General features: G+C 50.8%; 1 protein-coding gene across 1 annotated transcript in view; it reads right to left on the reverse strand.

The window, feature by feature from the left end:
- ANKH (ANKH inorganic pyrophosphate transport regulator) overlaps positions 1-26,225 on the reverse strand; it is a gene marked incomplete at both ends in the record, with an annotated part of 113,852 nt that overhangs the window by 87,429 nt on the left and 198 nt on the right. The gene's annotated exons all lie outside the window — the stretch shown is intronic.

Raw genomic sequence — 26,225 nt, forward strand, 5'->3', positions numbered from 1 at the left:
GAAGGGCCTTTGGCTTCATAGGACGTGCCGGGCTGATTCCTGCATCCCGGGGTTTCCTCCTCCGCCCTACAACATGTGTCTAGAGCTGGTTTAAAAGTTCGGAGGGGAAATGTCTATGACAAATACGCAGGCAGATACTAACTGTCCCCACTGGACAGGCAAGGATTCACATTCATGAGCTTCCCTTTGCCAAGCAAAATATTTCAAGGGATGAAGACCTGCCACACAAAGTTCTGCTAAAAAAAAAGAAGAATGAAAAACTTGACGGCGGCAGGAGCAGTCTTCAATCTGGACAAAGGATTCAAGGGAAAACAAAACAGTATGGGATCATCTTTTTTAAAAATTCATTTTTAAATAGTGGTAAAATAGCCACAATCTAAAATTTGCCACTTTGAGGGCCTCCCTGGTTGCACGAGGGCATTAAAGACAGCACCGTCAAGCTATCTGCAGCCACTGCAGCATGAGTTCGATCCCCGGCCAGGGAGCTACCCACATGGCGCTGCAGACCTTTCCTGTCTCCCTGCTGCTCCCCTCAGCAGTGTATTTCAGTCAGTCTGCCTGTTCTGCTCCCCACTCTGTCTCTGGTGAATCCTCTCACGCCCCGCACCTTTGGCCTGTACCCCAGCTCTTGTATGCATAAATAAATCTTTAAAATAAAATAAAATTTGTCACTTTTAATTGTCAAGTTCAGCGGCATGCATCCATGCTGATGGGTGTGTGACCAGAGAAACATCCAGCTCCAGAAAGTTTTCCACCTTGAAAACTGAAACTCTGTCCCCACGAAGCACCAACTCCACATCCTCCCGGCCCTGGGCCCGGCCACCGTTGCCGCCTGTCCGTGAATTTGGCTGCTCCCGACGCCTCTCGGGGCTGCAGCAGCCAGTACCTGCCCTTTGTGCCGGGCTCACTTCACTCAGCATCACATCCCCGAGGCTCGCCCGTGTTGGAGCCTGTGTCTGTGTGACAATTTAGTTTATCAGAAACCCCAGAATTCCAGCATTAGAAGCCAATGTTGACACTCTAAGTTGTTAGTCCTGAGAAACATGAAATGGATTCATGTTTTACAAAGAGATAAATTTTGAGCAATTTCTACCCCTGGAATATTGGAAAAGGCTAAACAAATGTTTTCACTAAAGTCAGAGAATTCCTTGGTAACAGACCCATGGAGGACATTTAAAATGTCACTTCAGCGGCCTTGTTTGAGGTTGCGATGGTGAGGGGCTCACAGTGACCCCCATAACACAGGCTCCCCGGGGCCCGCGGGACGAGGGGTGTGGTCTCTGGCTTGCTGTCACTGCAGCACCTGGAGACCACTGGCGACGCAGGCAGGAGGGGGGCGCCTCAGAACCTCAGCTCACTGGCCCATCCGAAGGCCAAGCGCAGAGCCCAGCACCGAACAAGCAACACCCTGGGGAGAAGCCTGGAGTCTGGGCGGTCCCTGGTCATCTGGTTGGCTTGCAGGGCCCTCAAATGAGGGGCCTTCTCCAGGGCTCCCGGGGCCCAGGTCTCTTGAAGCAGTAACTAGCGTCTGGGGGACCGATACCGAATGGACAGGCCTGCAGCGGTCAAAACCTTCCCTTGCAGCATCCCGACGAAACCCTCAGCTGAGCCTCTTGGGCTGGGCTTCAAACAGATGGAGCCGGGGGGGCAGCTGGGAGTGTGGGTGTCCTCCCTATACCCCAGGTCTGCTCAAGGTCCCCTCTGCTCACCGAGTGCCCATGAGCCATGCCTGAGCACCGTCACTCCGGGTGCTGATTTCCCTCCCTTTCTTCTCTTGGTAACAGCACCTAGAACAGAACGTTCTGGACACGCAAGGCAGAACACTTGAAGATTCTTAGATAGAAAACCCGCTCCACCCTGTCATCTCCTACATCCAGCGGGCCCTGACCGCGCTGCAGTTGCACTGGAGGATGCACCCTCGTCGGAGCTTTCAGGGAAGAGGACAGGCCCTGGAACAGGCAGGGCATGCCCAGACTCTGCTGCCCGAACCTGGCTGTTGCCTGCCCTGGGCAGCAGACAGCCTCTCCCGGGCCGCCCCTTCCCCGACTTGGGTCTCCAGGATTCTCTTTTTTCTCTAACAATCAGACCCCGACACCGGAGAACACCCCCCAGCAGGCAGCGTGGGCCTGGCCAGTGGAAGGTGAAGAGGCAGAGCAGTCAGCAGCAGGCCCCGGGGTCAAGCCTGCACCTGGGAAGCAGCAGCGGCCAGCGGCTCCCCTTCGCCCACCTGGTCCTCACAACCACTACCTCTCCCCCAGCACGCCAGGGTTCTGGGTCTGCTCTGCATGGGGGAGGACGAGGATGCGCATGTAAGAGCCCTGGAGCATAAGTCACAGGCCTACAGCACCAGTGAGCAGCCCGGGACACATTTTGCAAACTCAGGTAAGTAAACATAACTGTGACCTATTTCAGATGCCTGGATGAGGCTTTTCCAGACAGGACTGGTCTTTTCTTTGTGGAAAGCCACAAAGTGGGGGTGAGGGGGAAGAGCAGGGTGTTCCTGCATCCTCCGGGATGTCAGGTCCACGGCGGCACCAGGGGCGGCTGGGTGCTGAGCACAGGGACTTATTTGCTGGCTGTGGACGTGTCTCTCCACCTTCATTTTCATTGTTTAAAACACGGCCAAGGCTGGCCGTCTTGGGACAAGTCTGCGCAGGCAAGTCTCTTTCCCATGGTCCTCGTTTTCTTTTACCATCAGCCAATACTGCCTTGGTTTCCCAGCTCCACACTGGGCTGCTCTTGCCAAGTGCCCCTGACCTCACATTTGCCCTAAGGTGTATCGAGCGACAGGGATTATTTCACTGCTCTCAGCACACTTCTTGGCTACCAGCTCAAAAGCAGCACCTTGTCATTCAGAACCCCAGAAGCACAGAACCCCAGCTGCGTCCCTCTCAATGGCAGCCCCCTAAGTCTTCAGACTGGATCACGCTACTGTCATCGAGGCCACTGCAAACCTATCAAGTGCTGGAGCTACAACTGCAGTATCTAGAGGAACAGCAGAGCCACAGGAAACTCTATTTCCCATTGCAGAGGGAGGCCAGGCCTCCGGGCAGGGTGAGGGTATAGAGACCAGCCTCTGTGCCGGCGGTAACCCTTTGCCTCCCGGTGGACAGCAGCCCGTGGGTCAGGGCAGGGTTGCTGGCACACGCCTCACACTTTAAGGATTTTTCATGTTTGTTTGGAGTTTGAGAGCTATTTCTGTCTTCCTGGTCCTGCCCCCTGCGTAAGGAGCTCTTTGTCTGGCCCCGGGGACTCGGTGCTTCTAGGACTCTCTTCCAGGCTGGACTGGGTCACAGGCTTGGTATCATTTTTCTACTGAAAAATGTTTCCCGTAGGGGAGAAATTACTTACCAACCTATCATATCATCAGCTTCTTCCTTCTCTCCTATTCCTGCTTATCTAAGCATGAAGGGGGGCAGGGGGGAGATCCTTCTGGCTAAGAAGCCTTTAATAAGGTATCTGACCGGTGGACATGCAGATGAGTGGTGTTGACAGAAACATGGGTTCCCGTGAACAACTCCATTTTGCTACTTTGGCAAAGTGCAAAACTGAGGATCAGCTTCCTTGTTGATCTAATCATCGGAACGAAACACCTGAGCCCAGAGTGCCTCCCCCCTCCACGCTGACCTGGGAGCACCATCCTGATGTCTGATGGCTCCAGCACTGGTAGAGGAAAATATGGTGGTTTTTGTTTTGGTTTCTTGAGCTTTCTGGTTTCATGAAGGACAGGAAGACGGTACAAAGTAATCAGACAAAATGGTGTGTGTGTGTGTGTGTGTGTGTGTTCAGGAAAACCTACTTTAACTGGCTATCTTGGGAATGTCTCCCAAGACATCAGGAACTCCTGCCTTCACCATCACATGCCATAAACTTACAGGGTCTCCTGACCCCCCTACACAATGACTTGGGTTGTCAGTGACTTGAAAGGAAGTTTCTCCCCGTGCAGCCCTAGGAGAAACAATACGAGAGAGACTTCCCCCCACCTCTTGAATTCCAGTCCAGTCCAGGGAGCAAGGCAGGCTCACACTGGGCTCTGTGGGGTGCCACAGCCCTGGTCAGTGGTGGGGGGAGGGCCAGCGGAGGGGATACCTCACCCGCAACCAGTCAAAGGTAGCAGTTTCAATATCCAGGCACTTCGAGCTGGGGTCACAGAGAATCCCCACGTGGGCTTTTCACCAGCAAAGAGATTCCAGTAAAACTTGTATCTTGATCCAGCCAAACGCTAGCCTTGCAAGCCTCCGCTGGCACATCGCGCTTAAATCACCCGGATGTGCTGCTAGGAAGTGGTTATCATTTTACAAGTTTTACGAGTTTAAAGACCCTTTCCAGAGTATCTACGACGAGCTCCCCCACGAGCGAGCGTTACGGAGGCTTCCCAGCATGGTCATGAGGCTCGCATCCGGCCAGCAGACATGGGACAGCAGCGACTACCCGCCCAGGCGCACGGAGTTGGCTTGACGGTCAGTAGAGACTGGAGCGAGACGAAAGTGACTTAACCATTAGTTTCGTGTGCTTTTTTGTTTTTTGTTTTTTTTTGCCATTCAGCTTTTTGAAGAATTTCTTTTTAAATGATGTCCCATATGGGCACTGGGCTGGTAGTTCAAGAGTAAATGGCGAAGTCCTAGACAAGTGAGTGACCATGTCCAGTAGTTTCGACCAGAGGCCCAGCCCGCGCTGTCCAACGCAGTTCACCGGCGCGATCTCACACATGTGTAAGAGGCCCTGCTCAGTGTGAACCTCAGGGTGGCGCTTTCGAGACTGCAGTCTGCCCAGATGAAGGGTCCCCATCACACACAGACACACTCCCTGGGAGAAGGAAGCTGACAAACGCCCACGGGCATAGGGTCAGTTCACAAGAGCAGAATCTGTTCTCCATCTTGGGAGGAAAGAAAAACAGGAAAACGCAGGCACCCCAAAATGAATGATCTTGGGCTCAGTAAAGAAAACAGAGATCATTGAAGGAGGAAAAGGGCTATGACTGGCTCTGCAATAAAATCGCCTTTGCTGGGGTGGTGGTGCTGACACCAGCTCCCTCCAGGGGATCCTGGAATCCTGGGGGAGCTGCACGCTTCAGCAGAGAGAAGCAGCAGTTGCAACGCTGCGAGGCGAACACAAGGGTCGCAATCAGGGAGGGTGATGTGTCCCCATGCGCCAGCTCCTGGGTGGGCCGCCCCGCTCACATCAGCTGTCCCTTCACCCACAGCAGCTGCTGAGGACCACAGCAGCCGCTGAGGACCACAGCAGCCGATGACTATCTGCTGGCCCAGCTGCCCCACATGTGGTCTGGCGGTGCCAGCGGCCACTTTACCCCTGCCTAGTGCCAGGGACCCTGCCTCTCAATAAAAGCAGGCTACAGAGTTTCTCCTACTCAGGACGGAAGGATCATATAACCGCTTCTTTCCAGGAGATGGCCCCCCCAAAAAAAGCACTGCCAAAGAGTCAAAAGGGATTTTTAATTTGTTTTTTTGATACTGTGTTTTTGATGATACTGTGTTCTATGAGGAAGAAAAATGTTCAGGGTTATTGCATGCTTCTGTGATAAAGCAGTAGTAATTATTAGGAAGAAAATTCTATATTTCAGTTGGCGAAAAGGTAAGTTATGAATTATTTGAATGATTTGTTGAAAGAAAACTAGTGCTGCATCCCCACCCAGTGCCTCCCTCACCTCGGGATTCCCTTCCTCAGTAAACAGAACACCTCAAAGAGAGGAAAGATGCTCTTGTGCCCAGCAGCTGCCCAGCTGCAGAACACAACTGCGCACACAGAAGGTCACTTCTGTGCGGGGGCAAGTGTGATGATGGCCCTCGGGACAGTGCGGGTCGCTGAAGATCCATTGTCCTGTCTGCCCCTGCAGTTTCGGTTGTAGGATTTATTTTCAAAGCCCCATTATCAGCTTATGGGAAATCCATGCTTTGCTCTCTAAGGTTCGGTGTTTGTTTTTAAACAGAACTCCAGCTCATTTTTTTTTTTTTTTAAAGCGGGCTTGTTTCAAACCACCTGTAAATAATTTATATCGTGCTAAGGAAAAATCTCAAAAACAGAAACTTGCTGAATGTTGCCAAGGTTATGCAATCACTGATTTAAAACCTCAAAAGGGAAATAATTGCCAAGAAGCACATATCATGGCTCTGGGTCAAGGAGGACGGGGCTTTAGCATACAAGAGTGGCGGCTTTAAAACATCCCTCCTGTTCCCATCCATCCTCTTCCCTTTGGGCCTCGCCTCAATCTCGGGTGGCACTGGCCTAGACAGGGGGTCAAATTTCTTTGCAAACTTTGTTAGGGGAGGTAAGTCCCCAAAGCATTTTCTCTCTTCTCCTCGTTGGGAGTTGGGCGAGAACGCGGCCTGGGTCACGGCGGGTGACCTCTCTCTCGGTGGGTGACCTCTCTCTCGGGGTCCCGTGAAATGATGCCGAGGACGTCCCCCTCACGGTGCTAAAAACATGCAAACAACCCATGATGTGATCGGTAGCGCTAACCGCACGGACCGTTATTACAGGTCATCCGGCCACATCTGTGCAGCTAGACCCAGGGCAGGAGGGAGGCAAGGGGCTGGGCAGCCGCGTCTCGGTGAGCTGTCAGGGCACGGTCCCCCGCGCCACGCTGCTCCGCTCGCAGGCGGTGCCAAGCACCCGTGTGCTGCCGTGGCTGTGACGTGCCGCAGGGACACCGAGCACTTCGGCTCAGCCACAGTCCACTGGCCGTCAGGAGGGCAGCGCTCTGGACGCGCTTCCAGGAGACGACAGCGAAGGGCGCGCTGTCTCTGCTCGTTAACGCTGCTGTTGTGGGGGGGTCTTCGGTTCCATCCCGGCCATGGCTGTACAGGGTGAGCCTGCCCCCCGAATTGCTGTCCACGGACACTGCTGTCATCTTCACTGGCCGTGTGACCCCGCAGACAGCTGGACCCCAGGGCTGCAGGCTCACGGGTTAACGACGGTGGACAGGGGTCGCCTTGGTGTCCTCGCCCGCCTGTCCACTCACTCCCTGCCGGGTCCAAACCTCGTCCTCCCCCCAGGGGACCCTCCACCTCCTGCAGGTCCCTGAGACTTCTTTCCCTCAGCTGACATCACCTCCTACGAAAGGTTTATTTTTGCATTCAGAAAATAATTTCTCATTTGAGCACAAGAATAATCGTTTCTCCAGGTAGCGGGTCTCACAGGCAGCTGCATCACGAGCGGGTGGTCAACTCGCCCATCAAGTCCAGGCTGCCGGTGACTCCTCCTGACCGGCTCTGGGCTCAGCACGTGGGGTGACAGCCACCTTCCCGCCGCACACGCTTGGAGCCCCCGAGCTCAGGCGCACACCTCAGACTCCACGGTTCCTCCGCTCGGAGGGACAGACACTCCCCCTGACCGAAGATGGGGGCGCCTGCTGACCTCAAGCCCATCACACTGCTTCTGTTTTGTTTAAAAGATTTTATTTCTTTATCTTTGCATAGAGGAACTGGGGTGTAGGCCAGAGGTGCCTGAGGTGAGAGGATTCACCATAGACAGAGTGGGGAGCAGAACAGGCAGATCCACTGCTGAGGGGAGCAGCGGGTGAGACAGGAGAGGTCTGCTGGGCCATGTGGGTAGCTCCCTGGCCGGGGATCGAACTCCAGCACAGCAGTGACAGTTTGAGACTTCACCCCTCGGCCACCAGGAGGCCCTGACACTGGTTCTTTAGCTTCCTCTTCAGGCCCTCGTCCCTCTTCTAGGTTTCCTTCACTGCAGCCCCCTGAGCAGCCTCCTCCCAGCGACGCTGGAGGGAGGGAACCAGGGGGCGGGCACACCCCAGCTCTGCCCTCTGGGGCTCCTGGTAAGATGAGGACGGATGTGCACCTATGGAGGGGCCACCGCACTGGGGGCCGGGACCCCAGGAGGGTGGGAGGGATGCGACTCCCCTGCCTCTTCGGGATCCTGAGCCAGGAAAAGGCAAGAACCCATCACGCTTGAAACCCGGGCAACCTAATCTGAATTTAATGACTGCTTGGAAGGGAAACAAAATCTTTAAAAAAAGACACCTGATTTATGAAAAGGTGCTGAAAAGCCCAGGGATCTGCAATGCGTGCCAGCGGGGCACCAATTAAAGCCCAGGGCGCCCACATGGATTTTTTTTCTCCCGATGATTAGATTTTAAGAAAGTAGGACTCAGCAGCACGGACGAGGAGGAGGGCGGCAGGCGGGCGGCTCCGCCAGGTTTCTGGCCAGGCGGGGCCGCTGGGAATGTCTCAGGAAGGACGGGGTTCCAGGAGGGCTGGAGGGGAGCCCGGAGATGACCGGACCCCACCACACCTGCGCCGTGACCCCAGCTCTGTGCCAGCGGGAGCACCCACCCCCTTCACTGCCACAGAGCAGGCCCTCAAGCAGGGGACGGAGGACACCAGGACAGGGAAACAGCCAGAGCAGGAAAGGCCATCCACGGGGGGGCCTGCACCCCAGCTCTCAGCAGCTCCCACCTCCCTGCCCCTCTGCGCCACACGTGGTTTTCTGTCACTCCAGATGGGGCTCCACACTCCTCCCCGCTCCCTGAGGACCCTGGGGAGAGGCGTGAGGGAGGGAGCATGGAGGGAGCACAGAGTCCGCCTGGGAGGGGCACGGGCTGGGCTCACCCTCCGAGGTGTCCACTGGGGCAGCACACGCTCCTCCCTGCAGGGAAACCCCGGTGCCTGCATGTGGCCAATGGCCGCACGTCAGTCAGCACGACGTGGTTCACAAAGCGTCAAGTGCTGCGCTAACGTGAGGCGGCAGCGGGCAGGGCATGGGCTGGCAGGGCACGGGTGGGCAGGGCACGGGCAGGCAGGGCACGGGTGGGCAGGGCACGGGCAGGCAGGGCACGGGCGGGCAGGGCACGGGCGGGCAGGGTGCTGCCTCCCGAGCGAGACTCGCCCCTCCTGAGACTGGTCGCTGCTGCTGGACACGACAAGAAATGGGCTGTTTCCCACGCCTCCATCCAAGGTACGTGTCACATGGGAGGTGACGTGGCTCATTCACACACACTCACACCTGCGCACACACACATTCAATACACACACACAGAAAGGAATGTGTTTGGGCGTGAGCTGGGAGACACCCCTCTTACCCCACGGAGAGGCGCCACTGCAGAGTATTTCCACTTCCCCAAATGCTCCTCTCGGTTCTGAGCTTCCTGAGAGCATATGGGTCTCTGTTACATGCTGGGTTTTTATGGGGGGGGGGGTTGCACAATTTTTCCAGGAGATACCGGTGGACGGAGTCTCAGGTGAGAGCCATCAGTACGCACAGGTAGGCCCTTTAAAATGTTCCGCTCCCCAGAAAGCCCAGCAGCAACACGCTTAAAATAGAATTTGCAGCCACTTAAGGACCAACTCAAGAAAAGGAAACGTAATTTGGAAAGTGAAGAGGCCCGGGAATGGGATGTGGAAGGCCCAGGGAGCTGCTGAGGGGCACTGCGCGCTCACTGTCCACTCACCCTCAAGACAGGACAGCTTTTCCATCTGAAAAGAGCTCAAACTGCCTTCCAGGGGGGCACCAACAGCAACCCCCCCCCACTTTCCCATGACGAGGCTGCAGGCAAAATGGCTAAGGACACGTGCCTTTCCTGACCACTCCCCACCCCGTGACCTTCCAGGAGCCCGGCAGCAGCCTGGGGGCTCCAGTCTCAGGCTGTCCTCACTCCACCCAGAGCCCCCCATCCCACCTGTTCAGTTCGCGCGCGCGCGCGCGCGCGCGCGCGCGCGCGCGTGTGTGTGTGTGTGTGTGTGTGTGTGGAAGGAGGCCTGTGTTGGGCGCAGCCTCCTCTCTCCCAAGGCCCATCAAGCTATCACCCAGGGAGGGTGTCACATTCTCCCCTTTATGAGCTTAATCACAGCCATGAGTCATGCGCATCCAGAAGCCGGTTTGGCTTTAAATGAACCCCAACTCTAACCTCCCTGGGGCCACCAAGCTTCCCTTCCCACTGCCACCACCGCCCTTGACATGTCATCTGGCCCCTGCTCTTCAAGTCATTTAGGACAAGTGATATTTCTCAAGAATCCTGCCGTCTGCGTTCACGGCTGCCCCCGCAGCGTGGCAAATATATAATATTTTAATAATGTTAACTGTTACATATTGAATAAGCTTGGTGGTGGCCTTGGAGAGCTAAGCCCAGTTTATAATATTATTTCTACAGGAAAATGTATTCTAAATAAATTTTGTGGCTTACACCCGACTGTAAGCTGCAGATGATACTGAAAACAAACAAACATAAAACCATAAAAGGAGTCCCGCGAAGGCTGGCCGGCTCCCCACTGTTTGCACAGTCAACATTTAATATACAGAAAGGTAGAGCAAAGCCAGGCCATCAGCTCTAATGCCAGATGGCATCTCTCTGCTGTCACCAGGCACCTGGGCCGAGGGTAACGTTATCCTTCGTAGAGCACATGGATGATGCAGATAAATCTGCTTTCCCCAAAGTCCTAATGCATTCCAAAGCCAAAAACTGATAAATATTCCTGAATTTTCCATATCACTATTGCATTAATGCAGAAGGCTGAGAACTGACTGTATTATCATTACTATCACAGCATTTTTACATTGAAAAAATGAATATTCATAGCATTTGCATTTAGGTAAAAATGCAAAAAGCTCCCATTTGCAGAGACTGTAATGATACTGCCCCAGGAGGGAGGGAAGAATCCAGAGACTGAGAATTTATGGCAGCTCCCACCATTATATGTAATTTGTATTCCCTCTCTCAGGCAAACAACTGAAAGCACCGTCACTAAATCTATTAACAAATTAACAGGACTGGGTGGAGCTCTTTCTCCTCCTTCCAGACCAGCTTATTTAACATTGGGTGACAAGGTCAGGTGCACCCATGCTCTTCCACCTCATCCAGGTCCTTTTGATTCTAGAATCTGGATCCCTCTCATTGTCAGCCTGGTGAAATCAAAATCATCTTGTCATCATGCAAACCCCTCTTGGGAACCCTTCAAGGTTCCCACTGCAGTCAGGGTCAAGATCAAAGTCCTTCCCCTACTGACTGGCCCATCCTGGTCTGCGCTGTGTCGGCCCTGCTGCCCCAGTCTGTTCCCTGTGCCAGTGACACTGATCTGTTGTTAGTTGTTCCCTTAGGGGAACGCTAAGCCCAGGAGAGGGGCGCACTGCTCTCTGTGGGTCTAGCTTGAACAGAAAGCTCCCTGACCACTGGATGATTTAAGGGGCCCTCTTGTAAGATCCCAAAGCAAACACCCTGCTCTTTCTATCTCAGCCCTGATCACATTCTTTGGTAAGAACCTACTGGTCTGTTTGCCCTGTTGGGTGAGTGTCCGCCCAAGTAGGGACTGCGTCCTCCTTGTGATCCAGCCCTACTGACTCACCCTGTGTTTGGAATATACCAGGTGCCCTAGAAATATTTGGTAAAGGAGCACCTTCATGATGACACTCTTGCCTCTAGGGTCCACATCCCCCACTATTTGATAGTGAAAACACCCAGAACGGTATATGAACTGCCCAGGCAAGGGAGTCACCATGTGGCCGCCATGTCTTGTTACAGAGATCTCAGGCACTGCTGTCAAGATTGTCAACAGATGGGCCTCCCGGGTGGTGCAAGGGGTTAAGACGTAGCACTATGAAGCAACCAGCAGGCACTGCAGCATGAGTTAGATCCCCAGTCATGGAGCTGACCCATATGGCACAGCTGACCTCTCCTGTTTCCCCTGCTGCTCCCCTCAGCAGTGTAGTTCAGTGGATCCACCTGCTGTGCTCCCCACTCTGGTGAATCCTCTTACCCCCTGTACCTCTGGCCTATACCCCAGCTCTTGTATGCATAACTAAGTAAATCTTTTATATATATATTAGGGCCTCCCTGGTGGCACAAGGGGTTAAGCACAGCACTGTGAAGCTAATCGCAGTCTCTGTAGCATGAGTTCGATCCCCAGCTGACCAGGGAGCTACACACATGGTGCAGCAGACCTCTCCTGTCTTGCCCGCTGCTCCCCTCAGCAGTGTATTTCAGTAGATCTGCCTGTTCTGCTCCCCACTCTGTGTCTGGTGAATCCTCTCACACACAGCCCCCCCACACCTCTGGCCTATACCCCAGTTCTTGTATGCATAAATAAATCTTTAAATATATATATATATATTAAAAGAAAAGATCATCAACAGAACCGAGAGAGGCTTGGCCTCCTCTGTGGGTCTGGAGGGAAGACGGGCAGGGTGGTACAGGGAGCCGCCCTCCTCCAACGCCGGGACAAACGCAGCCTACAATTAAAAGTAAATTAAATTTAACCTTTCATTTCTAAAAGGATGTGCTACTTATGTTCTTGGAACTCAATTAAAAACAACTTCAACACTGTGAGCAACCTCAGTCTTATATGTCTTTTTCCCATGGTGCAAAGATGTGTAAAAAGAAAAAAAAGCATGCTGCAAAACCTAAGTTTCCAGAATCATTTCTCTGGCAGGCATCCACGCTTCCCTAATCAACTTCCTCTGGTTTAAGAAATCCCTTAGCAGTCACTGCATCCACAGAAATCCAGAAGTCAGCCAGTCAAGACCGTGTCAAAATAAGCAGGTGTAGCAGCAGCCAAGGAGGCTCAAAGTCTTCGTAATTCTACTTTACAAATGTGCAAAACATCATACTTATCAGAGCACTTCTGAGTCCCGTCTCTATTTATTTACCCTCCAAAAGAAGACATGGAAAACCTTTATTTGAGAGTTTGATAGCTGGGATAGCTGAAGCTCGCAGAGGTCAAGTTCTTTGCTCAAGGTACAGGGCCTGTGGATACAGGGATGGGGGTCCAGTGAGGTCCTGCAGGTGGGGAGCAGGTGTTCTTTCTCTCCGCCTTGCTGTGGCCCACTGATGGCACTGTGGGAAGGTGGCGGGGGACAGAGGAGAGCCACAGGGACTCAGGCACCCCCTGGCACCATTTCTCATCCCTTGTGTTCTTGCTTCATTCTCCCAGTACACTCCAAACAGCAAGGAGACAGGTTAAATAGCTAAGCCATAGAAAGAATGGTAGAGATGAGCACATTTTCTCTTCCCCATTCCTGAAATCTCATAAGCGCCTCATCTCCTTAGAACAGTCAACAGCAAATACTCTGAGAATGAGCCATCAGTCAGGGGAGTCCAGCTGGACGTGACGGGTGGGCTGACCTGCAGAGAGATTCCATCCATCCATCTTTAAAGTGGGAATGTGATCTCCCCACTTCCAAGTCCTGACCCCACGGTGCATGTGGATGGATGCTCAGGGCAGGGCCTGGCCCCTGGCAAGGGGAGTCAACATTTTCTCCTCTGCCACCTGTTCATGTGGGCAGTGTGGGGAAACGAAACTTCTTGAGGATCACTGAACTGCTCAAAAAAAAAAGGTTACTGGGCCTCCCTGGTGGTGTGGGGATTAAAGACAGCACTGTCAAGCTAACTCCAGCCACTGCAGCATGAGTTTGATCCCCAGCCAGAGAGCTGACCCACGTGGCGCTGCAGACCTCTCTTGTCTCCCTGCTGCTCCCCTCAGCAGTGTGTTTCAGTCAGTCTGTCTGTTCTGTTCCCCATTCTGTGTCTGGTAAGTCCTCTCACCCCTGCATCTCTGGCCTGTACCCTAATATTTAAAATAAATCTTTTTAAAAATAAGGGTAATATACTTTGCTTGAAGCCAACACCAGCCTCCCAGAAAACCGAAACCCTTTCCTGCCCACATGCATGCCTAATCCCAGTCCTGCGTGTGGGAAAGAATGCAGGCCCAGCTTGCAGCAGTACACTAGGAAGAACTGATCGCTCAGCACTGGAAAAAAAAAATGCTTTTGATAGAAGAAATCCTTTGCAGGAATTCGGCTTGGCGCGGACGAGAATGCAGATTCCCGGTGGCAGAAGGTACTGAACAGAGAACAGCAGCGAGGGGAACCCACGAGAGTCAGGGCCACGGGCACGTCCAACACAGGGCTGAGGGGTAAACCTGCCATGGAGGCGGGTGCCGAACAGCAAAGCCTGGGACAGGGGCACCCAGTGCAAAAGGGTTTTTAGCATTAATCCAAGGAAATAATCAAGTATATATGAGGATTTCTATCCAAAAAAGTTTCAGAGCATTATTTATAACAGATAAAATAGAAACAACAGGAACTTCTAACCACAGCTCTTTTAAAGAAATTACAGCCTCTCCGTGCAAGAAAATGCCAGGAAGGCAAGTGTCATCGCATTTATCTGGATACTTAAAATGAAGGGAAACTGTCTATGATATCAAGTGGGAAGTAGTTCTAATTCTGCTGTAAAATATACGGGGAGAAGAGAAAGAACATGCACTAAAATAACACAAAATAAGAATGTTACTTCTAGGGCTTCCCTACACAAATAAATGATTTTATTTTTTCTTCTGCTTGCAATGAGAATGAATATCTAGAAGTAGCATGAAATTAATGTTTTTTCAAAAAGCGCTCCTCTTCAAAAGCCAGTCTTGGGCCTCACTGGTGGCACAAGGTGTTAAGCACAGCACTGTGAAGCTGTCCGCAGCCTCTGCAGCAGGAGTTGGATCCCCAGCCAGGGAGCTACCCACATGGCGCAGCAGACCGCTCCTGTCTCCCCGCTGCTCCCCTCAGCAGTGTATTTCAGTCGATCTGCCTGTTCTGCTCCCCGCTCTGTCTCTGGTGAATCCTCTCACCCCCACACCTCTGGCCTGCTCCCTAGTTCTTATATGCATAAATAAATAAATCTTAAAAAAAAAGCCAGTCTTTCTGAGAAGCTTAAAATGTTAACTTTTTTATTCTGCTAAAATATATTTAACCTAAAATCGATCATATTAACCATTTTAAATGCGCAGTCTGGTGGCATTCAGCTGGTCCACATGATGGTGTAAACGTCGCCGCCGGCCAGCTCCAGAATGTTTCAATCCAAAATGAAAACGCACACACTAAACAACACTGGCTCATTCTGTCTTTGAATTTGAACATTCCAGGTGCCTCGTGTAACTGGAAATATACAATCGCCTCTGGGGTATGACTTACTGCGCTCAGTGGAATGTCTTCGAGGTCCATTTAGGTTGCACTATACGTCATAATCCCATTCCTTTTTAAAACTGAATGAACAGTCCATTGTATGCACCTACCACAGTCTGTATTATGATGTTACTATCTAAAAGATTTTAATTTTAAGCACGTCCGAGCAATAAAATGATCAGCAGTTTGTATAACTAAAAGATGGACATTACAACACATAAAAACACCAGACAGCACAAATTCAGGGAAAAGATGATCTGAAACAGAAAAGCCAGACTCCCTACCTGCCTAAAACCCACACCATCAAGCCACACTCCGCCCCAGGACAGAATAACAGTGGCCCCAAGCTTGCTTAGCTGTGCTCTGCATTGTGCTCTGTACACGTGTGTTCTGTATTGTGTGTTGTGTGTTGTGAGTGTATGTGCCTCAGCAAAGGCAGCTTCACAACAGAGGCTGCCTCTGGGGGGGTGGGGGGGGCACCAGGGAATGAACCACCTGCTGGAAAGGTTCCAGATCTTGGGGGTCTTCTGTTATTTGCTACAACTCAGACCTGTACATGCAAGATCTGCCGTTGCACTGCACATAAACGACGCCTAGATTTAAAAAAAAAAAAAAAAACAAAAAAACAGGCCGACCAGCTCCCTGCCCTCAAGGGAGAGACACCAAGGCTTAGAAATGGGAGTGGGTGCGAATTTCAGGGCGTTCTTGTGCCCCCGCCTTGCAGAAAGATGTGTGCTAAAGACAGCGGCCGCTCTCTCTCCCAGGACTCTGCCTGGAGCTCGATGCACGCCTCGGCCCAGTGTCTGCCTTTTCCCACTGCTGGCATCTGTGCAGTACCCCTGGGGGTGGCAGCTTTCTGTTTGCTGTGGCTGAACCAAGACAGAAGGCAAAGGCAGATTTCTGCAGAAACGATGGTGCCTTGGAGGACGGAGGAGACAGGACGCGTCTTAGCCCCTAGGGACCTTGACGCAGAAAGAACCTCTTTGGCTTGACGTCCATGGAAGTGGTCGCTGGCCTGGGTTCTGAGCTAGGAAACATTAATATCTGAGCGAAGGAATAGTTTCTCTTGGTTAATAAACCAATATTTTGAGGGAAGGGAAGGGATTTTAGAAAAACGCAGGTGATTCTGTTAACCAGTGAGGCTATGCCAGCTCCCTTCTCCTCGCAGCTGCAACACTGGCTTGTCCCGGGGCATCTGGGCAACATGCACAATCATCTAATGACCCACAATGCCAGGGAACCTCCCCAGTGTGGTAAATGGTCCAATAGGTGTGCGGCCAGGTGGTGTCACACCTGAAGGCGTGCACCTGTGTGGGAGTACATTCAGCTGTGCTTCAGGTCAAGCTCCAGGTGACGCAATGCTTCATCTGAGGGGACAGGCAGGGGTGGGGGAGGGCATTACCTGTCCACTCCCAAAAAACAAGGTGTCAGGGTGTCCACCTTCAACATTCAAAGGTGCAACCTGGAACAAAGATGCCTGGACTCCCTCGCTGCGCACCAGGCTGCCCGCGCCAGGCTGCTTGGGCATCGGGCTTGGCTAGGACCATGAGGAGGTGACCGTTACCTCTTATTAAGCGTGGTGTTGGTGACACTCCCTCTGTGCAGTTAATCTTTATAAAATGTCAGGTTTACGCCCCACACCGGCAGGCACCGGCGTCCCGGCCGCAGTGAATTTCCTGCCAAACCCTTGAAAGCACTCAGATGTCAGAGAATTTATTTATTTTTGTTATAATCTGCTCTTTTAGATTCTCCACACGCTGCCTCTCCTCTGTGGAAATGCACGACCACTGGCCACAGATCGCTGGGAGGTTGCTGGAGTCGTGTTCAAGCACTTATAGACGTCTCATCACACTCACGGCAGCTCTGCCCGCGACCAAGTCCCCACCTGAGCCATTCGGCAGATTCGCAAACAACAGTCAGGGACCCACAGTCTTCGCCAGACCTAAGGCTGTCCTTTGAAAGCACTGAGTGGGATGCTCAGTGCTCTTTAGCGCTTCATTAAGACCCCAAGAGTGACTAGCATGCATGGGGCTCTGATCCAGAACATTTTCTGACCTGCACTGGACCTCCCTGGGTCTCTCAGCTGCTCCCTAACCAGTCCATCATGCCAGCTGACAGGAGGCCTTTCGGCCACTTACACCTCAGTCTCCCCTTTGATGCTTCTTGTCCAGGGATTTCCACTGTGGCTTTTAATTTCCTCCCAGCCTGGAGTCACAGGTCGCTCCTCCGTAGCCTCTGGCCAGGTGGGTGAAGACCAGCACCTGCCGAGATTGACGGGCCTGGGAGGTAGGCTGCGGTGCACAGGGTGCCTCTGGACTCCTTGGGCTCCAAGTTAAGGAGTCACACACACACATGCACATATACACACACAGCCCCTGCTTCACCCCCAAGTTTGGGGAGAGGGACATTAGAAAGATGCTCTTCCAAGCATGCCACAGGTATCAGACTCACAGACAGCCTCACCAATCCAGACACTCAACACACCATCAAAAGCTAAAGACTTGTGAGCTACTTAACCCAGAAAGTACTCCCTTGGGGGCCTCCCTGAGGGTGCAGGGGTTAAAGCCAGCGCTATCAATCTTTTACCAGCCACTGCAGCATGAGTTTGATTCCCGGCCAGCCAGGGAGCTGACCCATATGGTGCAGCAGACCTCTCCTGTTTCACCTGCTGCTTCCCTCAGTAGCGCATTTCAGTAGATCCACCTGTTCTGCTCCCCACTCTATCTGGTGAATCCTCTCACCCCCTGCACCTCTGGCCTACACCCCAGGTCTTGTATGCATAAATAAATAAATCTTTAAAAAAAAAAAAGTATTCCCTCACTGAGAAAGGAAGTGGGTCCCTCTGTCCCTGGGGACCTCGAGCCACTTCCTGAACCAGAGTTACAGGCTGCCTTGTTTGTTTGTTTGGTTTGTTTTTGATCACTCTTTATCTAGGGCATAAATACTCAGAAAAAGTCCCTCCCCAGGATGAGCACTAAAAGCATTCTTGGCATGAATAAGGAACCACATGCAAGAACCAGTAAGTCGTGACGCACAAGGCTTCTGGAGGACGGAGATAACCACTACGCGCTGCCGTTGAAAAGTCAGCCCATCTGGCCTCGGCACCTCCAGCGGTCTCTGGATGTTGGATGAGCAGATGAGTGACCCCCAAGCCATGAAACAGCAAAAAGACAATGAACAAATCCTGGGTGCGTGGGCCTGTCTGTGAAGCCTGCTCATTTTCCCGTGGTGTGACCACCCCCAAACTTGCAGATGGGTGCTGTGTGCTTTGATGACAAGAGCACCCACAGAGGCTACAGCAGGGGGCTCCTGCCGCCCTCTGAGGAGGACTCCGCCTCGACAGCTTGCTGATTCATCGCCATGACCACGGATCCAGCGCAACTGCAATTACCGAGCATCTCACGTAGCAGAAACTGCACTGTGCAATTAGGCATTTTGCTCTGATTGCAGAAGTATTTTATGTGTGTTTCCTTAAGCAGGATCGAAGCAACATGAGGGCAGGGGCTGTGCTGCTTCCCTTGCTCAAAGGTCACAGTGATGCTGGAATCCTCCAGAATAATCACATCAGTGCAGAGCTGGAACAGAGAGTATATTTTTTTCCCCAAAGGAGTCCTCCCAAATTATGTATTCTCCATTCTTTATGGAATTCTAATAAATTGTCATCTTCTAGTCCCAAAGTAGAAAATTAAAAAGCAATCACTCAACATTACCAGCCAGTTTTGCTATTTGTTATTTTATTATTTTTATTTCATCGGTTGGTGCCAAACTTTTTGCTAACCATTTTGAATATCACCTGTCAGTGGATATCCCTGATTGGTTAGATCAATAACGGACAGTCACAAGCCACCAGAAATAATCATGTTTGCAGACTGTGTTTACTGAGATAGGAAAAATAAACAATACAAATTTTCAGCAAGTCATTCCCACACTAATATAAAGACAACTAATGAGTTGCATTTTAAAGGAAAACTTTCAGTTATTGAGGAAATGTACTCACATAAGTAGCTGCTGTTCAGATAATGCTGCATACACAAGGTTGTCTGTGCTTCCACAGTGTCTGCACAGCAACTCATAAAAACACAGATATTCAAAAAATACAGATTGACTTATAAAAGGGAGCCGTTGCTCATGTCACTCTGGTATGTGATGCACGAGTTTAACGAAGTTTGTTGATTGCAGCTCAAACAGCACACTGCAGAGTGATTCTCCATGAGTGATTTCTCCTCCTCCGCCCCAACACAACCGAGACCCCACCGCCCCATGTCAGCCGAGGGCGAGGAAAGGCATGGAAACCAAAAGCACTTACACTTGAGACCGGTCTTCCTTTATCTAGGCAGTGAGATGGTGCCATACAAAATATTACCAGCACATTTTTAAGACGGCTTTCAAGCATCTGCTGTATTACTAGAAAGAGATTTTGGTATTGTCTTGAGGCATGGTGTCTTTGATTATCTTCCGGAGGCTGGACGTGCAAAGCAGCATTTAAGAAAGCAGGACTCAGGAAGGCCATCCACCCACCTCAATAAACAAACGAGTCTGCACACCGGCGGGAGACTATCTTTGTGGCAGTAGAAACAATCCGCTTCCCTAAGTCCCTCTAGAGAAGACACTTTAAATACAGAGATGTACAGGGACTGGGAGATAAGGTGAAGTGTCCCCTGGACGAAGAAGCTCACAGTGTTCTTGACTAAATATGGCCTGCCAGAAAAGAGTGACCTCATTTTCTATGTATGAATGAGAAACTGAAATAGGCACTGAATTATGCCAGGCACAAATCCCAAGGCAGTCAGAGAAAACACATTATCTACTTATTACACAAAGATGCGCACTGGAACTTCACACTGCAAACATCAAAAAAGGGAAGGATACACAGCAAAGGGAATTATAGCATGCTCACAGACTCAAATATTACAGTGCTCTGTAAAATCATACCTGTGTACCTCGAAATCATATGGTAAAAGAACCCTGTGTTTTGGGAAATATATACATCTGTGTGAATCCTTCTCTTTTTTTTTAAAGATTTATTTATTTATTTATGTATACAAGAACTTGGTACAGGCCAGAGGTGTACGTGTTTGTGTGTGTGTGTGTGTGTGTGTGTGTGTGTGGCGGGATGGGGGATGAGAGGATTCACCAGAGACAGAGTGGGGAGCAGAACAGGCAGATCGACTGAAATACACTGCTGAGGGGAGCAGTGGGGAGACAGGAGAGGTCTGCTGCGCCATGTGGGTAGCTCCCTGGAGGGGGATTAAACTCACGCTGCAGAGGCTGTGGACAGCTTCACAGTGCTGCGCTCAACCCCTTGGGCCACCAGGGAGGCCCTGTGTGTGTGTCCTTAGTTATGCTGAGGGGGAGGGGGGCGGACTGGCAGGAGCTAGTCAAAAGGTTAAAGGGGTTTTTCTCTTTGGTTTCTTTCTCCACTTAAAATACTTAACCAAGCTTTAAACAATTAGCATATATTATAATTAGAAAAAATAAATACTTCAAAGTTTAATGCTTTAATTAAAGAATGGATTGGAGTTACTGAGAACTTAGTTTGGGGTTTACATTTACATCTGCAAGTACTTTGGCAAGCAGAACATACCACAGAAGGTAATTCTTACTTAAGGCGAGGTCCGCCTGGGGGGTCTCACTTAGCTACATGGGCTTAAGAGTTCCCCCCAGTTGTGGTCAGGGTCACAGGATACATTCACCCTCTTTCATTTCTTATTCCTGTACCTCCTGGTCTCATGGAGACCTTCGAGGGAGGGGCATGTCATTTCTCTACTGAGAAGGTGGGAAAATATATATTAAGCTTTTCTTCCTCGGCTCCTCTCCCCTTGACCCCATCACTTTGAGATTTATACTTTGGGACCCTCCTATACTGTGCAAGCCAAATTCTAGGTTTCCTGAATTACAAATATCTTTCCTAAATTAGACTAAGTGGCTGGGGAAACAATTTAAAATTCCTATTACACATTTCACTCTAGTATTTGTGACAATCCCTAGGCTAACTTCTTTATTCACAGATGAACACTCCTGGTGTTTGAATGATCATACTGGGCCCAGCCAAATCCAGCGGATCCTGCAGGGCAATCTGAAATACCTTCCATCTTGGGTAAACGTGAAAGAGTGGATCGCCTGGCACGAGACAGAACATATTGTTTGACATGTAAGAACAAATTACAACCCTTTATCTGTTCCATAAGACCCTTCAAAGTCTTCACAGCCAAGTTGTCGTTGGCATTTTAAGTGTCATGAAGTACCCTTTTAAAAGTTCATTGATTTATTCTATTTCACTAGGTAAACCTGATTTTTATGGAATTCCATGATTTTGTGACAAGTTTAATTTTTTGGGTTTTTAAAAAAGATTTATTTATGCATACAAGAACTGTGGTGTAGGCCAGAGGTAGATGAGTGCAGGTGAGCAGATTCACCAGAGGCAGAGCGGGGAGCAGAACAGGTGGATCTACCGAAATCCACTGCTGAGGGGAGCAGCGGGGAGACAGGAGAGGTCTGCTGCACCATGTGGGTTGCTCCCTGGCCGGGGATGGAACTCAGGCTGTAGTGGCTGGTGATGGCTTGATAGTGCTGAGACTTAACCACTTGCGCCACCAGGGAGGCTCCCGAGTTTAGTTTTAAAGAGAAATAAGTCCTTTGAACGCAGGGACATCAAACTGACATCTGAAGATACTTTAGAAGAAACACAGCGTCACTGCCTTTCCCTAGCAACCTGTTTTGCTCTTATAATAATGACTAAATGATTTCTAAACACTTTTGTCATGATATTACAGTTCCACTCTCCTTGACCAAAGGCCCTACAGCAACTCTGTCAAGAGATATGTTGATTTAACTAATTATCTGGAGCATTTGGCTCTTCTTATATGAACTTCTTAGTCACAATCTCCCTTTCCAGGAGCCCTCCAGCTGTTGAATCTTTAAACTTCAAAATGTGACAGTTGTTGAGGTGCCAAGATCACCCTGTCCCCTCTGGGTTCTTCTAGGCTGGCAAATAACCAAACAAGCATCAGACAGGACTGTTAAGAGGTAAAAAGCCAAAAGATATTTAACAGCAACACGCATACAGCCTATGACCTGGTAGAGACCAGCATGACTGAGTAACTCAGGGCCTCCCTGGTGGTGCAAGGAGTTAAGTCTCAGCACTATCAAGCTATCACCAGCCACTGTGGCCTGAGTTCGATCCTGGCCAGGGAGCTGACCTACATGGCGCAACAGACCTCTCCTGTCTCCCCACTGCTCCCCTCGGTAGTATATTTCAGTGGATCCGCCTGTTCTGCTCCCACTCTTGTCTCTGGTGAATCCTCTCACCCCACACACATCTGGCCTGTCCCCCAGCTCTTGCATGCATAAATAAATAAATCCTTTAAAAGAAAGACTGAGTGACTCACCCATGTGGCTTAAAGAGCTTATGAGACAAGAGAGGCTGGGGGACAGGGAGAAACAGAAGGTCAGTTAGGGAGTTTACTGGGAAGGAGCAGCAAACAAAAGGAATGCAGATGAAGACCTGCCTTCTCCATTGCAAACAGCTAAGGATTCAGGTCTTTCTGAGCCCTACAGTCTACAGATAAATATCAACAGCTACCTCCACCAGCCTATCCAGCCTGTTCCATTAAATCAGCCTGTTTGCCAAAAACACATAATCTGGCATAGCAGAGTTTTGCTCCCCGGTACAACCAAGATTACATTTAGACATAGGTTGGGAATAAAAAAAAAAAAATCCCAGAATTTACTCCTAAATTTCTAAGAACTCAGGGTGTGAACTTGGCTGGAGGAGGCCCTGGGCCGTGCGGGTGAGGCCCAGCTCTGCCCTCTGTGTGATCTTCAGCACATGACTTAACTCTAGCCCGCTCATTCTTGCCTCTTCTACAACAGGGCTGGGATGTTAAAAGCACCATCGAGGTCTGTGCTTATACCCAGAGTATAGAATAAAGAACAAAGACTACAAGCTGTTAATACTTTTGATTTCCAATCTCCACAAATGGAGCTAAAACGACAGTTCCACATACGCTGCAATTATCAGAAAGTGCGCTACGTACCCTTGGGGTTCCTCAAACATTACTTAAGTTTCTGCAGTAATGGCCGTATTTTCTCGGGCGCATACGCTTAACAAGCCAGTCATTCTACTCCACACACAGCTTTTATTTTCCAGTACAGAGTTCAAGTCTCCCTCACCCTTTCCAATTATTGCTACCGCCCAATTTCAAAAACGTGAGAACATATTATGCTAATTTTGTCAGAATAAATACTCCACAACATTTGGGTTTCCTCCCGCCTGTGCTATAAAATTACAGGGAAACCAACATACCACAGATGGTTTTAGTGGAGAATATCTGGAGGCTCTGGATGGATCATTATAGGCTTTTTCGGTGATCCCTCCCCCACCACATTAATAGCTGTGAGATAATTAACGTGTAAATCCTTTACAGTCACGTGCTTGTTCAGATTTCAGTGGACTCATATATTCTTGGATTTCCATTTTAAAGTTTAGTCCAGATTCTCTACTGAAACCACAAACTGAGATGTGTCTCATAATCATTAAACAAAAATAAATAAATAAAATCTGGGCCTCCCCGGTGGCACAGCGGTTGAGCGCTGGATTACGAAGCTGCCCGTAGCCTCTGCAGCGCTGGTTCGATCCCCGGCTGCTCCCCGGCCACCAGAGGAGGGTCCCACATGGCGCGCAGACCTCTCCTGCCACCCGCTGCTCCCCTCAGCAGTGTACTTCGGTCCTTCTGCCTGCTCTGCTCCCCGCTCTGGCTCTGGTGAATTCTCTCACCCTCCCGCGCTTCTGACTGTACCCAGTGCTTGTATGAATAAATAAATAAATAAATCTTAAAAAAAAAAAAATCACTGATACCTCTGGAGGTGTGAACCTGTTCCCCTAAATGATACACAATGTTGTAAAACAATGTTACCTCAATATAAACAAGTCACCTAAGAAACATTTGAAACAATTTTACTATCCTTTTGTTCAGGGACTTCAAAGCTAATGAGCTGTTTTATTTTTTGACTGTGCATTTCTTGATGTCTAGGGACAAGGGACCAGGGGTTTCTTTGACCTCTGTACTCCCCTTGTCACCTCCCCACTTGAAGATTAGTAAATTACTGAACCATGAATCATTGTTCATCCAGGGCAAGGAATAATACACCTGCTCACTCTGGAAGAGCAACAATGGAATCTTCCATGGGCCCAGTTGTCTAGAATGGGATCAAAACTCAAATGACAAGATGAGGACCCTCCAGATGTCTAATGCAGACCTACTTTTGAAAGCAGGTTCATTTCCCTGCTGTCTGGCTCTGCTTCAAAGCAGTCCAGGTAAAATATTGTTTGAGCTGCCGGCCTATCATCAGGCCATTCTCTAGCTCTCATGGCGATGCTTCCCCCCAGTTTAAAATGAGGAAAGAGAGTTCTGTTCTTCTCCTCTGTACCATTTTGCAAAACAATTATCAGCTGATACCAGAGGGCAAGGCAAGGCTTTGGAAACCTATCAATTTCGTTGCCTGCCTCTCCCTCCACGCCTTACTCCAATAAACTATCTCTACCACCAGGCAGCTCGGATCCTCACAAACACACAGTGGTTAAGGGATAAGGACCTCCAACAACACTTGTTGATAAAACTTGCTTCAGTGCAAATGCAAGTGTTCAGTAGCGTTTGTCAGCTGTGAGCAGGAGGTCGGCAACGTGTGAGCGGGAGCTTGAATTATTAGAACCACAAGGACAAATCATCGGCCTGGCTCTCTCCTGTGCCTGGTCTCCCTTTGTGACCTCAGCAGATGCCTTTCCTGAGACTAAAATCAAATGCTTAGTTACATCAGCTTCTCTTACTAAATCACAGCAAGCGTGAGAAGACAACACTGTGACAAGCGTCAAGTCATTTAATTATGGCCCAGGCTAATCTCTCTCCCTCTCTTCTCTCCTCCTTCAGTTGCAGGAGACTCAATCAGGCAAGCAGCCAGGGCTTCCTGACAACCTTTGGGGACAGTTCCAAGAAGGTAAGCCTTGAAACAGGAAAAGGTTCAGGTGAACACACAGCACTTGCCTCATGCAAAATGCGCAATGTAATAAATTCAGGTCTAAAACACCTTTCCATCCTAGGGCAGGCCCGGAGCCACCAGTTAATTGTGCAAGAGGGGACAGTGGGCAGGAGGGAGGGAGGGAGGTGGAGGAGCAGAAGGCCCTGGGGAGTTGGGGGAGGACCCAGGTGAGGCCCTGGCAGCTCCAAGTGGCAACAGAAATGACACATTATATCATCAAAGAAATTAGCCAGCTTACTAGACGCGCTCTCCAGAGACCGGGCTCCATTGTGAGTACTTCTGGGCCATAACACTGGGTGGAAAATGCAACTTAGAGAGCTGCACTCAATCAAAAGTTTTGAGCACAGACACAAATCTGAGCAGGTATCCATCAAATAGAAGCCCACCCCCCCCCCCCCCTTCAGAAACACTGGTTTGGGGAAACTAAAAATGCGCGCAAAGAAGTGCATTTTCTACGTAAACATCCTCTGAGGTCTCCACAGAAAGGAAGGCCACGAGGAGAAACGAGGCAGGACGGCAGCGCCAGGGGCGCCCACGCCCCACGCCGTCCCGCGAGGTGCAGCTCCGGTCCCCGCCGCGCCCCGAGCCGCTCCCAGCCCCGACCCAGCAGCTGCACCCGCGCAGGCTCGGCCCAAACGGTCCCCACCGGCAAAGCGCCCGGAGCACCCGAGCTGGAGCGTCTGCAGCGCTGGATTTGCAATGACGCCACATGGAGACAAATGGGGAAAAACAAGAAAAAGAAACAAGGGCGAGGAGGGAGCAAACAAAAAAGCGCTCCCTTTCCTTTTGGTCCAAGGGTGGAAATAAGCAACCCCCAGCTGGAGATGGGCGACGCTTGGCCACGCTTGGCTTTGGGGACGCATCTGGGGTACGCTCGCCTCCTACCTGGGCTTCCAAAAAAAAAAAAAAAAATTGCAAGTACCTGGGACACCGGCGTGGCCACACGCGCATGGAAAACCTCCCCACGGGCCCCAGCCCTCCCCGGCCCCCGGGGGAACGCACGGCCGCGCGCCCGCTCCGGGAAACTGCATTTTAGCGACAGCCCTGGGGTTTACATAACCACCAATTACATAATCCCCCGCCGTGCCCCGACAACCCTCCTATAGGTGAAGCTGAAAAAAAAACCCCCAAAAAAAAAAACCCGGTCTCGGAGCAGTTTCCAGGCGAGCCGGGAAAGTCTGCTGAATAATCGCAGGGCGGGGGCCGCGCGCCGGAAAGTCACGGCTGACAACTGCGGCCGCGGCCGCAGGCTCGGGATGAACAGGGACTCG

The sequence above is a fragment of the Talpa europaea genome (assembly GCF_964194135.1).
Source record: "Talpa europaea genome assembly, chromosome: 5".
NCBI lineage: Eukaryota > Metazoa > Chordata > Mammalia > Eulipotyphla > Talpidae > Talpa > Talpa europaea.